Here is a 14,284-nt window from a genome sequence, read left to right on the forward strand (position 1 = left end):
GCATTTGCTGGACACCATAACAGTGAAAAACGGAAAGTGACTTAGATTCATCAGGTGGCCAGATATACTCTAGGACTCCAAGTGAATGCTAATGTTGATCCGACTGCTGGATGTGTAAAGAGGCAACAGTTTGCTAACATGGCAGCCATGTCAACTTCCTGAAGTGAGTGATGTGTACAGCTTGTTTAACTGCTTCCAACTGGCCGAAAAAATCAATAATTAATGCTCTAATGAATGTAGCAGTCCCTAGCATTGGGTAATCATTTTCAATGCGCCACATATTAGACACAAGACAAATTTCATGCATGTGTAAGGAGTCATCACCTTAAATCACGCGACCTGCGTTTATTTAAATAATGGATTTCACCGTGAAGTTGGTCTTGCACACCATAAAGTCTTAGTGACAGGTGCATAGGATTAAAAACTCTTTCAACTCCCGACTGTTTTGGTCCTTAGACCTTCATCATGTAATACTGATTCAGACAAACAGCCCCAGACATATAAAGGCTACAGGCTTTCACCCATGGAAACACCCGCCAATCTGAGGATGCCAGCAACACCTCCAGGTATGCATTCAACTCAAGGTCAATGAGCTCTTACAGATTATTTTCATTTAATGTATCAGCAGGAATATTCCAACTTGTTCCTAATGCAAGTCAATTTATTTCAAGAATGTTCAAAAATTAAGTTTCATTTTACTGGACTCTGGTGCAGCAACTTATTTTTTCATTTCAAGATACAGACAATGATTCTATATTCTTAAACGAGTTGATTTTCCATTGGAAACTCAGTAAAGTATTCTGTCTGGCAGATACTGTATTTGGACTTGTTTCCAAAAAAACCTTTTTAGTACAAGGAGCACTGGATATTTTGATAAGTAAAAATATCTATAAGAAAAAAGTAATCTTATGAGAAAAAAGTTTTGTGAGCAAAAGTCGTAATATCGTGAGAAAAACGTAACTGTACAGGCCATATGGCCTCTCAGATGCTAAATCCTAAAACATGCATATATAATCTACCTTAATCTATACAAGAGCCAATCTTGTTTTTTCCTTTGCCTTCATTCTATATCATTTCTCTCTTTTTTTTGTAACTCTCATAATTCTCCTTTACACAAAAGTACCTGGAAGATGTGGAGGTTTTGCAGGGTAAGTGCTGACTTCAGACCTCTCTGTAGCTACTTTTTTTCCCCATCATAATCACCCCATTAAGTGAGTGTTGTGTTATTTTGGAATCATTCCCTCAACAGAGCGTGACACGAGCAGAAATGCGCCTCCAAATAGAGCGTACGCACCTCATCTGCTGATTTTAGCATTTCAAAAGGCAGCACTCAGGTTACATCACACTGAAAACTGCTCTTGTTCTTTTAATAGAGCCCTCCACCTGTAATAGGATGGTGTGATAGAACAATGAACTCCCCAAGGGCGGGGTGCTTAACCATATGCAGAGCACAGCACAGCAACAATCAAGCAACAAACTGTACGTCAGCGCTTCATTGTTTATAAATGGAGACATTGTCCCGTGTTGGTCCTCTGTCACCAGGCAGGATGGGATTCCCCTCTGGTTTCTGTCTCTTATCCTCCCATCGTTCTGCTGTCTGCCGCTTTACAAATGACCCGCTGTTGTTTCTGTCCCTGCAAACGTCTTGCTGCAGTCGCTGCAGGTACTCAGCAGCCCCTGTGACCTCTGGGTGCAGACGTAGTACAATGGGTAGAGTCTGCGAGGAGATGAGGGTGAAACAAAGCAACTGTGTTTGTCAACTGTGATCATCTGTCAAGACAAAAACAGCCCACACATACTGTTGTTGATGATAAGGCGCCCATGTTATTTGGCTTATTGTTGTCTGGCCAAGTTCCACACCATTTGCTCCCTGACAGACCCAACTGTACATATGTATATATATATGTATACATATATATATACAAATATAAACATGTGTGTGTATTTACCACTTTCCCATTCAAGTGAATGGTTTATGGAATGCTAAAACATAAGCATCACAACGGTACGTTTTGCAAGAATTCCCATGTTAAAAATTATTTCTTTTGCATTTCAATGCCAAAACTGTATTTTTCCGGAACAGTTTGAAATGAGCTGATCAGGGCACAATAATTGCTACAGTGCAGTTTTGTGTGTTGTATGGACTTATCCGTCTTGGAGCAAAGCAAAACTGGGCAAATCTCATGTACAAAAAAGCACACGAAAAATGGCTGTATTTTTCTTACAATTATTAAAAAAGTGAGTGAAAGAAAACACACACACAAAAAAAGATTTGAGGGATCGCTAAAATGTCTAACGGCAGGTTTTGCGCAAATAACTTTGTTAACAAGTTATTTCCTTTTTCATTCAATGTCAAAACTGTATTTTTCTTACAATTGTTTCAACAGTTTTGCCAGTCAGGTCACATAACTGTTTTCATGCTCGGCAGGTATTTTGTAAGTAAACACTGACAAAAAAATGCTGAGAGCACCATTAGCGACGTAACAGCATGTTTTGGAAGAGTTGCTATTCCAACCATTACCATTCACTTGACCAGCACAGGAGCGCAACACGGCGCATATACTGTTGCATAAAACCTGAAAGAATGCCAGTGTTACCTGAGGAAAGGGGGCTATCCTCACCTGTGTGGGAACTGAAGATGCTGTGGATTGTACACAGCTGCCAACCAAAAATTTCAGTTCTGGAAGCCATCAATAAAGCCGGCCCAGCAGGTCTAGGCCAGAGGTGAGCGGCCTTCCTCCCATTTATCCTTTGCGGGTTACGGGTTAACTTCCCTCCCACTTTGCCTGAATCTTCTCTAGCTGTTGTCTCTTCTCTTCAACAGTTTGTCGTGTTGAGTGATTTGTGTTGAGGCCTGTTGAAGATCGGAAAGTGTTGACTTTCTTCTTTTGAGTGAGATTGACTAAACATTACAAATTGCTAATGCGTGTTTGCTCCTCAAAATGGAAGATATGGTCTACTGACCAAGTGCAGGAGCACTCTGAGAACCTAGAAACAAGGAGGTGACTGGGGCGAAGTCTATCTGTGTTAATGGGATGTGGCCTACTTTGAAGATCCAGGCCTCTCTGTTCTCTCGTGTCTGGTTTTAAACGACGATCGGAGCCATTACAGTGACTGAAAAAGGCTTAATGTATACAACAGGTTTTAAAAGCAGGTTGGGCAGAGGTCACGCTGAAGAATCCTATACAGTAGATTAAAGTGTGTGTGTCGGGGCGGCCTTTGATGTGGGATCAGTGTGACTCCCGCTGAGTTACAAGCTACGGGGAGTCAGAGAGGAGAGCAACAGCTGCTCTTGTCATCAGGAGCTTTACTGAACCAGCTCACTCCTCCGCATACACATATGCGCTGCTCAGTACATTACCATGCATGCTAATGTTTTCGTCGTATCGTGATTGAGGCAGTGGACCAATCATTTCGGTTGGCATGTAAACACTGTCACCGGGTTATCTGACAAAGTACACCTAACCAAATAACTGCGACTGGAAGCTGGAACAGCCATCACTCTTTTGAATTCCTGCGGAACATATGCAAGTGCGCTATCAATGTTTCATCAAATGCCTAGAACAAAACTAAATTATACAAAATATTCTGGTGAAACTCAAAAGGTTGTGAAAATATTCAGCCAATTCTGCCAGTTCCTTCAGATCTACAGAACATTTCAGCATCTGTCAGCTCAGTGTTTGGGTGTTATGGCCCCTAATTACGCACTCTCTGACTCTGATTATATATGATGATGTGAATCGCTAGCGTTTGTTTTGTTTTTTTTAATCTTTTACTTTTTGTCATGTCATTTGTAAAAATGTATACATTTCTTTCTGTATCTGGTTTGTATTAATTAGTGGTGTCAAACCCATGTGGGCTGGGTATATTTGAATGTAGGATGCAATAATAAATACTTCTGCACCATCATTATAATATAAACCAGAGTCTTGTTTCGTTTGGTGTTTCAAGTTGGGGGTTTGATTCTGAAACAGCAGGACATGGGGAAAAAATTGGCAAAATGTTTTTTCCATGCTGTACACCAGCAGCGGTTTGCATTGGTGAAAAAAACCGCTGACACAGCTACACCAAATGGAAAAGAACTTGTAAGTGTTTTATAATTTCTTAACTGCAAACAACAAAGACCTCCCATTACTTTTATTTTGTTCTTCTAATTATACTTTTCTGTGTGTATCTACCACGCATACTTAGAAAAATGATCCCGATTTACTTACAAAGACTTTGTGTGTATTTGTGGGGGTGCGTCTGTGATACAATTGCTTAAGAGTTTAAGTCATGTGTCATGGTGCCACATGGACAGGAAGGACAGAGGCAGGGGGTTAACTGAGTAAACACTAACCAGCAACCCTGGTGCCTTTGAGTGCTGTGATTAGTGCTGTATCATTTAAACAGAACATATGTGAGATGTTATATTCTTCATACACAGTTGAGTTATTAATATGTGTTTTATGGTTTGTGTGTCTTTGTACTGTGATTGTTTTTTTTTGTTTTTTTTTTACCTTTTCATTTAAAAAAAAACGTTTTTCTGCTGAGATCAGTCCCAATCTTCCAATAAGCCAAACACTTAAAAAAAAACAAAAACTAATGAAAAAAAATTAATGATAAGTGATATTGTTACCAAATTGTTAACAAGCACAGTCCATGTGGGGGTTTCCTTCCAATCGGATCACATAGACTGGGTGCCCTTCCCCCTAGCCCTCCTTGAGAAATCCCTGATGAAAACCTGCTGTCCAGGGAGCAAGGGGACCCTCCTTGCTCTAAAGCTATAGCAGATTGGTCTTGTTTCTAGCGTGTGTGACTGCACTGCAGTTCTCAAATCATTCACCCAGTCCACAGGGTGCCTGAAGGGTCTTCCACATACAACAAAGTGCAAGGCGAGCCTCATTGTGTGTGTGGTGTTGTGTGCATGGAAGAGGGCCAGCAGTTTGCTGGACCACCGTATCTGGTTCATCTCTTTCAATGAGCTCAACAGCGTCAGTAAAGTCTGGTTAGAATGCTCACAGGTTCCACTACCCTGTGGGTGATGGGCAGTAGTGTGACTTTTTTGACAACCGTTTATTTGGTACAGCTCACCCATTAGAGTGGATGCAAGGGCAGCTCCCCTGGCCATCAGGTTATGCTCCGTGCAGCCAAAGACTTGTATAAAGTTGTTATGCCCTTGTAATGGGCCTGAACAGTTGTGTGGACTGACTGCTCCTTAACAGGTGCTGCAAGGGCATACTTAGAAAATAGATCTGTCATCACCAGTATATATGGATACCTGTCATCTGGACGACCCAAAGAGAGATGGTCTGCTCCAACAACTTCAAATGGTTAGGACGTCACTATAGGTATTAAAGGTGCTCCCAACTCTGTGCCAGACTTAGCGCAAACACACTGTGAGCAGGTCTGGGTCCACTCCTTTACATCCATGGTCATTCCTGGCCAAAAATATCATCAGGAGGAGAGGAGGAGGAGAGGCTTTGTTCGTAACTGCGATGGCCCATCCCAAGGTGGTAAGATTCCCACACCTCACTGGTCTCATTGCAGGGGACAAGCACCTGAAAAGCCTCTAGCTCAGATCCTGTTTCTGGACACAAGCTACCCAATATACCATTTTGCAAAGAAATTTAGTCCAATTCCTTAAGCATTTGAGTCAGGTAGGTTGACAGAGAAAAACCCATACCTTGGGTGGCAGTGATTGCTACTCCTTCCACTGTCACAACTGGAGAAGGCTGGTGTCACTACTCTTACAAGCTTCCCAGGTTTCAGCTTCACCCATCCCCACCTGATCTGCTTGGGTTGCATAAGCCTACCCCCGGTGTCTGGAAATCTGGATAAAGCATTGGTGTTATATTTTGGGTGCCTGGGTGATATTTTATCGTGTACATGAAATTTGCTAATTGTGCCATCCAGTGCTACTCCACTGCTCTGAGTCATGCTGCATCAAGATGGACCAACGGGTTGTTTGTGAAAACGGTACACTCTGCTCCACATAGACAATATTTAAATTTGTTGACCAATTTTAGTGCCACCAGTTTGAGTTTGAAGGAACTGTATTTCTGACCATTTCAGGGCAGGACAGGGGAATTTAGTAGGGCCTTCTCTGAGGTGTTTAAAAGCCTTCTGGCAACTTGGGGCCAAGGCACTGCCTCCATCTTCAGTGGGTCATTAGACACACCCTTCTCACTATTGACATGACCCAGGTGACCTTTCTCTGGAACAGATGGCATTTCTTTGGTCGCAGCTTCAAACCATGTTGATTGAGCTGGCAGAACACCTCTTCCAGGTGGCACACATGTCTTTCAGAGTCTGTGGGATACAACAAACAACATCATCAAGATTAATTAGTAGGAACTTGTTTACTATATTACCAAGGCAATGTTGCATCAGACTCTGGAATCTGGTGGGGGCATTGCAAAGGCCGAAAGGCATCTTCTCAAACTGGAATAGGCCAATCCTCACAGGGTAAGGATTTGGGTAACAGAAGCTGTCTTCTCTCGATGCATGTGCTCCTCTCCACTTCACCCACTCGCCAAATCCAAGGTAGTGTACCACCTAGCAGCCATCAAGCTGGTAATGCACTCTTTGATGCAAGGGAGTGCGTATACAGTACTCCTTATTCTTCACCAATACATTTGGGGCAGTACAGGGACTAGTGCTTTCACGTACAACCCCGCTGTTAAAAATGTTCTGTAGCAGGGTTCTTCACTCTGAGTAAAGGCTGGGGGATACAGGACTGTACCCCTCACGGCTAAGAGGAACAGTACTTGATGTTAAACTGTGCTGGTTTGGCCAAAGTTCTCGTCATGGGCTGTAAACACCTCGGTCCACCTCTGTAACAGGACATCATTTTTTGTTTTTGGTTAGGAGTCAAACAATGCTCCTGTAACAACAAGACTGGGTGAGTATGAGTGTCATTGGTTTGTGCTATAGTCTCTATTTGCCTTACCATCGCCTCCACTTCATCAGGCACCACACCCTCCAGAACTAGCTCCTATTCCGCAGTACCTGACTTAATGGCTGGCAGGGTTAATGCATGGGCTGAAACACAGGGTAATCCTCACTTGTCCTCCTTTTAAGCTGGCCAGGGTTCTCCTCACTTGATACTCATTGTTGCAGTTTGGTTGTGTGCACCTTCTGATACCCATGACCAAAGGACCATCTCTGATTGGGGGGCATATCATCCCAGCGGTCTGCCTGATATAGCTTTGCAGGCGCTTGTGTGGCAACCCTGTGACACTCTGCGAAGGCCTGCTCCCATGCATATCTGCACGTGAAATGGTGGTTTCGGGGGCAGCCAGTCCTGGATGTTCCCTTTGTGAAAGCTGACCAGACTTTTCTAATGTTAATCTCCAGCAGCCCTTATCTGGCCCCAGACAATAATTAATTATTATTCCTTTGCCACCCACCTGTACACTCCCCAACAAGCAGCTGACCAGGGCAAGGCCCGTATAAGCCATTTCGAAACGACTGGTAGAACGCAACGTGAGCCAGGGGCCCTCACCTGCCTGTATTAGAGTTGTTCCTCCAAGGTGTTTCTTAAATAGGTTCTGACTCATCACTGTTACATGGGAACCTGTATCAAGCACAAAGGGTATAGGCTGGCCATTAATATTAAGAACTATGTCAGGGCACTCACCTATTAAGGCAGACTTGGATGTCAGCTCAAGCCGGTTTACAGGTTTCGGTTCCAGGGTGGTTATGTCCACTGCTTGGCCCTCGGCAGTGGGGGATTCCTGAAATCCCTGGGTCTGGGGGTAGCAGCACTCATTGGTTTGCTGTGCCCCTAATTGGCATGTTTGTTGCTCTGACATGTTCATATCATCATCAGTGGGGCTGGCATCCTGCCGACAACACCAAAAATTCTAGTGTGAAGTTCTTTAATATCACCACTACTTCTGTTGCCTGCCTGAAATGATCTCCTGGTCGGGTTTGTGGCCAGTTGCCGTATTCCCCCGGTTCAACAAACATCCTCAACATTGTGTTCCATCCGGCTTTAAAAAAACCTGCACAGATATCTGTCAATGCCCAGCATTGGGAGGTGTGGCCCATTCAGTCTCAGCTGCTTCCAATCAGTCCATGATCCGATCACGCACATTACTATCCCACCATCAAAATATAAATAAAAGATGAATTTGGGAACCACAGCATACGCTAATCAAGTCCAGATAAATCCCAGCAAGGAAATCCATAACAACACAGGCAATATAACCAGTAAAATAAAAACATTCAAGATATACGCTGCTTTGGGAAATGTTGACAGGTACGTTACGAGCTTTTTCCTGACAAACAACAGTTTATCTGTCCAACCAGCACTTTTATGCAGAGCGTCTCCGGCTATGGCACTGACAACCTGCTCCTGACTATTGTTTGCCAAGCAATAGCAGCAAGTGATAACATTAAGCAACCTCCTCTGAAGTTAGTTTATTCATAGTATTATTTTTAACTTTAAACAGAGCCAAGCTAATTGTCTCCTAGAGCTGATCTTTATGTTGACGTTAAGTTAAGCTAAGTTAATCACTTCCTGACTTGCAGCTCCATATGGAACGCACAGACACGAAAGTGGTTTAAATCTTCTCATCCGACTTTCGGCAAGAAATTGAATGAGTGTATTTCACAAAATATCAAATAATTCCTTTAAAAAAAAGCTTGGGCTGAAAACATAGCACTGTAAGCTGCTAAACTGTAGAGCTGTAAATTAATCAGGGAACTTTATTATAGGTTGTTAAATTAATACAATAAAGAATAGATCATGCATTAAAAAAACACGTTTTTTATTACATTTATTAGCTTCTAGTGGGGAATTGTGCTTTTCTATTTGTAGCTAGACTTACAGTGTGTAACCCAACCTGCTGCTGCAACATGTATAAAGTCAGATTTGTGTTGTTAATACAGGTTACCACGCCTTTAATTTTACCTGAATAGATGACGTGATTATAAACAGGGACCTTATCAGTTATGCTGACAGTTCATGTGTGTCTTGCCTTTTTCTCATGGGAAAAGTGAAAGCAAGTGACACACACACAAAACAACACACATACACTTCTAATCTCAACTCTGCAGTCCCACAATGGGACGGATGATGTCATTCACCTGTGGTGCATTAGAGTGACAAAGGCTCTTTTGTCTCTGTACAAACACACACACCGATACACACACACATGCTCACTTTTCTTCCTGAGTGTGGCTCTCGTGAGCAGAGCAGATTGAATTGACTACACATGTGGCGTCTGTTTGCAGAGGGAAGCTTGGTATTTATCATTCGTTTGCCGTTTCATTCATCAGGACCAGAGAACAGTGAGAGCTGCTGCGTTGTCACAAAGTCGCCTCTCTCGTTGTAAAGCGAGTGAACAAGACGAATCCGGCAGAGTTAGGAGATTGAAGGGTTTCCTCTCAGACATTTGAAGAATTTGGGCCTCTAAATGAGACATCTGTCTGCCTGATAACTGCAGGGCCCACCTCAGAGAATGTCAATTTGGACTTTCAGAGAGCGTATACAGATGTAGTGGATGTAGTCAATTATTGTGAAAACTAAAGCAAAAGTACCAGAAAGTGGACGAGTGATTTGTTCCTCTCACCTAATGAAAGCAGCATGTTTAGTGATTAATGAAGGTCATATAGTTAATGATCCCTAAGTCGCTAAAACTGCACAAATCAATAGTATAATGTGAAAGACTCAGAGATTTATCACCAGCTCTGCAGTTCCCCTCAGCTCTACGGAACGCTTTAGCGTCTTTCAGCTCATTGTTTGTTTTAATGATACATTTTTACTTCATGCTAAATGCTCAGCACCATAGAAATAGAGTTACCAACTTGCTAGTGCATATAGCGAAGTGAAGTATTTAGTAGCTAAAGAGACAAATATTTGCCTCAGGAGTTGATAGAGACCAAAACAGAACTAAAAGCAGAGTGAATGTTGGACTTTGCATTTGTCAGAATGCAAAGATTTTAGAAACACAACTCCAAATAAACCCTAGTCTCGCTCCATGTCGCTCCTGGATGTGCAATAACGCTAACACGTGCCAATATTTTAATGTTGTCTCTTCAGCGTGTTCTGCTGCCCTCGAGTGCCCAAATGAAGAAATAAATGCTGCTTTGTGGTCAAATGTGGTCTCTCTGAGCTTGTTCAGTGAATATCAACTGGTTTTTGTCAATGTTATAAACAAAAAAATTGCTTAGGAATTTGCACCACTAAAGCACAATGTAAACTGATTGAAGTGCCTTAAGGTGGGTCTTGCATTATTACCTGATCTCGAGGCCCTGCCTTAATGTGGGTCCCTGTATCAAAATGTAGTTTCAGGAATATGTTACTGCAGTTTTGTGCTTACATGTTGCATATCCTAAAATAATTTGCATCCAAATAACCACTCACTGAACAGAAAAAGGAAGGATTCAACAGGGATTTAATATACCTCCAGAGGCTCGTTTTCCCCCCAGTGGCCTCCCAGCAGGTTTATCTGGTCATGCATCTCCCTGAATCTCCGTAGTCCACTCACAGTTTTATCTTATACAGGTGGTCTAAAAATCACCTTTGTAGGTCCATTCAGTCTCTCTTTACAGGTCTATTCAATTCTCTGTCCTGATTTGCACTTTTCACGAGGTGATGTTATCTGTTGTTGATGTTACATGCAGGAAAAGAGAGGAAATGACCATAGCTACTCCTGAACTCCATAGATGGGTGTTGTAAAAAACGTTCACACCTGCCTTATCAGACTGTGGTATCACTTGAAAACACAACAGGTGCACAGATATTGCTGAGATTAGCCTGTAATTATGTACAGTGGGAATGTGTGCCTGCACGTAGAGCACACACAAACAAGCACGTCTACCTACTACGTGAAAAGCTGCTGGCAGTCCCACATAGACATAGACTGTTTGAGATCTGATTTCAAATCAACTGAACCCTGACGGTACCACAGTGATTTCATAGCTGTCTATAGCAGCCAGGTTTTAGTTTTTTTGTGTTTAGTTGCAATTTGTGCTTTATTTATGGATTTGTAAGTCGTGTATTAATCAGAAAATGCTGCATGTTCTTTTGGTCAGGTTGAACTCCAAGGACCACTAAGACCCAGTCTTTATATACTTCATTAACAGTTTCGGACTGTCTTAAGAATATCTGAACTTTCTGGCTTAATTTTTTTTTTTCATATTCATATTTCATATTTTTTACAAAGTAGCTGTCCTGACATTGAATTTGTACTTTTCCTGAACGTCCCCGTAAGCGAGAGGAGAATAAATGTACCCTGTCATATTTGTTATATTTATTCTTTGTTTATTATGTTTTTGAATATTGGTTTTATTTCAAAGCTTTGTAGTGTAGAGACAAATCATTAGACAGAGATACACAGAAATGCAGTCAGTATAATAAGTGAAATCATACCAAAACTATCAAACAAAATAAATACACCTAAAAGAAAAGAAGGGAGTGGAGGGTACCAGTGGTGGTTGCACTAGCATTTAAAATTCAGTCAGTCAAATCAATTCAGGCTAATGGGATCGCCAGGATGAGTGGCGTCGCTCGTGGGGCCAAAGGGAATCCAAGCACATCACTTTAAGATCGACTTTGGTGAACTCTGGCCTGCAAATTGTGCCATTGACCACCAGCATGCTTTCTTAACAGAGCTCTCTACATTCTGACCTTCAAGAGGAAGCTACCGTAGCTCATCAGCTGCGTTGCACCATTCACTTTTATTTAACCTCCTCGGTAATAAGTAAAGGTTCCGAGATAGTTATGAGACAGGAGCTGATGATACTAATACATCTTTTGAATAAACCGTGAGAACTTATCGTCCTGTAAGTGACCCAGCTAATGAGTTCATTAACTGACAGTTGGCCAGCAGTTAGCTAGCTTGTTAGCACGAAGAGCTCTTTCCTCTTCTTCATTAAAACTCTTTATTGAATGAAATGAAATACAGTCTTCAGAAAGAAATATCAGGGGGGAGTAAACAGCACAGTAAAGAGAAAATAGAAAGAGGCTTGGGGAGCTAATGTGACTGACTAGCCACCAGGACCCGGTTTGCTAATGTGTTAGCAGTTAGCTCGCCAGCTACAGTAGTTCACCAGGTAGTTCACCAGGTCCCGCAAGTACTTGGTTGTGCACGGATTAATTTCTGATGTATTAAGTTTCCATGCGCATCACAGAAATCAGTTCAAGTAAACAATGCGGCGTTGTTGCCTTCCAAGAACTATCACATTATGTCAACCTGTGCCTCTGTTTACATCATGTCTGTATCTTTTACAAGAAGTATTAGCATTAGTTTTTAGGCCCATGCTACAGTCATGCACACATTTGAGAAAACAGACTACTGTAGCCAAAGCAGCCAGAGTAGCAAAGGTTAGGTGAGATTGCAGCCTAGTACACCAGGTGATAAAAATGTGCAGTCAGTCAATACCTTTATTGCCGATGATGCCTTTATCTAATCGGGATGGGGATACTCTGCCCTTAGTCCTCCTCAACCTCCTCCTCCTCAGCTCCGTTCACGTGAGCCGGCAGGCCGAGTTTAGATCAGCTGAAAGGTATGAGCTCATGTAAACTGAAGCTCCGTCGCACTCTGTATATTAGCCTCAGCCATGGAGTAATGGGGGCTAATCCAAACACCGATAGGGAGGGACCACCCTCTCAAGTGAGAATCTGCCAGAGCTATTCCACCTAATTAGGGGAGGGTGTATTTATGTATTATGTGGATACTGAGGGGTGTGATGGTGAGCAAAGCCATGTTTGGACCACAGCGCACTCCCTCTGTTGCAGGGCAGGTTATGGCTCCACAAAGCCTGTTTGGTTCTCGCAGAACTACTCTTTAATCAATGCACAGAGAAGTCTCTCGAAGCCAAATCCAGTCTGTTTTTCTCATCACTTATCCCGTAAATTTTATGTCAACTTGTAAAATGTTGCTAACACTAGAATGACTATTACGTTTCCGTCGGTGCGTTTGATTTGAAAAAGCAGGGTTCCCAAATGTGAAAATTTCCTGAATCTCACAGCTACAAGTAAAACTTTTTACACTGGATTCCCAAGTATTGGAAAAGCTGTTAAGAGTGCTTTAGTGTGGGCAGAGTTTGGCTTCATGCTTTTATTTGAAGGCAAGAACAAAGAAATGCAGTGTTTCAGTTTTTATTTTAACGTGCAGGTAACGTCAAGGGACCATTGACCAGTGACTCATACTGTGAGCAGCAGAAACAACAGGTATGATGTTTCTGCAGGATCGTAGTAGTCACAGTTTATATTTAAAGCGTCTAAAGCATTTTTCAAGTGTCTCTCAGGCAAATCATATCATTTTTACATCACTAATCATGTGCTGATTGCATATAAATCACTTTTCGTAATCTACCGGTACCAACCAATAAAAGTAAAAATCTTTCCATTGAGCAATTATAAAAACTGAATTTTTCACCATTTTCTATTTTGTAGGTTGAAATAAAAAAACAGCTCCCCTGTTTTGTTGTCAGGGCCCTCATGTTTCTCAGGGAAACTATGTTTCGCCAAGAGGTTTGGAAGTGAAGTTCTTGTTTGTCTGCACTGTGCTTGACCAGACGAGCAGCCCATACTCAATGGTATGATGTTAAAGTCTGTCGGAAGTGGGATCAGTTTCTCACAGTGCCGACGTGTTTTTCCAACCTTGAGGGGAGGAGCGAAAGGTTTCGGTGTTAGCTGGAAACTGACCTGTGTGCTGTTATCTCACCGGGCCAAAGGCTAACAGGTTTCACAGCAGCAGAACCAACAGAGAGGTGAGCTGAAGGAGACCAAAGACTGAATGGAAGACATGTTACACTGCAAAAAAAGGTCAAACTTAACACATCAGTTCAACTAGTGCCGATGCTTCTAATGCTAAACAATGCTGTGAAAGCTGCCCTAATCAGTTCATTTCAGTAGGTGTAATGTTGAAGCAGTGACTCCGCAGTTCCCTCTCAGCTCAGCAGAGCTTTTTAGCATCTTTTAGCTCATTGTTTTGGTTTTATGGCCCACAACCTTACTGTTTTGGTTCACTCTCACGGCTCTCATCAACCTCGTTCCAGCTGCAGCAGGAGGCACATACTGTGCACTGCCTGCCCAGCACCAAACAGCAGACAAAGCTAGCAACTAGATTAGATAGCAGTAGATTTACACCAAAAAAGAGCTAAAGGGAAAGAGAATATTAGACTTACATTCATCAGGTGGAAAAGATGACAGCAAATGATTGCTGTTGTTGCTCTGTGTCTGCTGTACGTGCGAATAATAAACTGTTTGCTAAACATGTTATCCATAACAACTCTAGAAGGGGATAATTTGTCAGTGTTGCTGCCCATAAGCGACCAAAAAAATCAG

General features: G+C 42.3%; 1 long non-coding RNA gene across 1 annotated transcript; it reads right to left on the bottom strand.

The window, feature by feature from the left end:
* Positions 1–1,081: 1,081 nt before the first annotated feature.
* Positions 1,082–12,600, bottom strand: LOC120797590. Its single transcript, XR_005708545.1, has 4 exons — positions 12,375–12,600; positions 7,622–7,826; positions 2,622–2,854; positions 1,082–1,717 (listed from the first exon to the last, which is right to left on the bottom strand). It is a non-coding gene; the product is annotated as an uncharacterized LOC120797590 (long non-coding RNA).
* Between the last annotated feature and the right edge of the window lie 1,684 nt (positions 12,601–14,284).

Source organism: Xiphias gladius, chromosome 2 (assembly GCF_016859285.1).
Source record: "Xiphias gladius isolate SHS-SW01 ecotype Sanya breed wild chromosome 2, ASM1685928v1, whole genome shotgun sequence".
In the NCBI taxonomy this organism is placed as follows: domain Eukaryota; kingdom Metazoa; phylum Chordata; class Actinopteri; order Istiophoriformes; family Xiphiidae; genus Xiphias; species Xiphias gladius.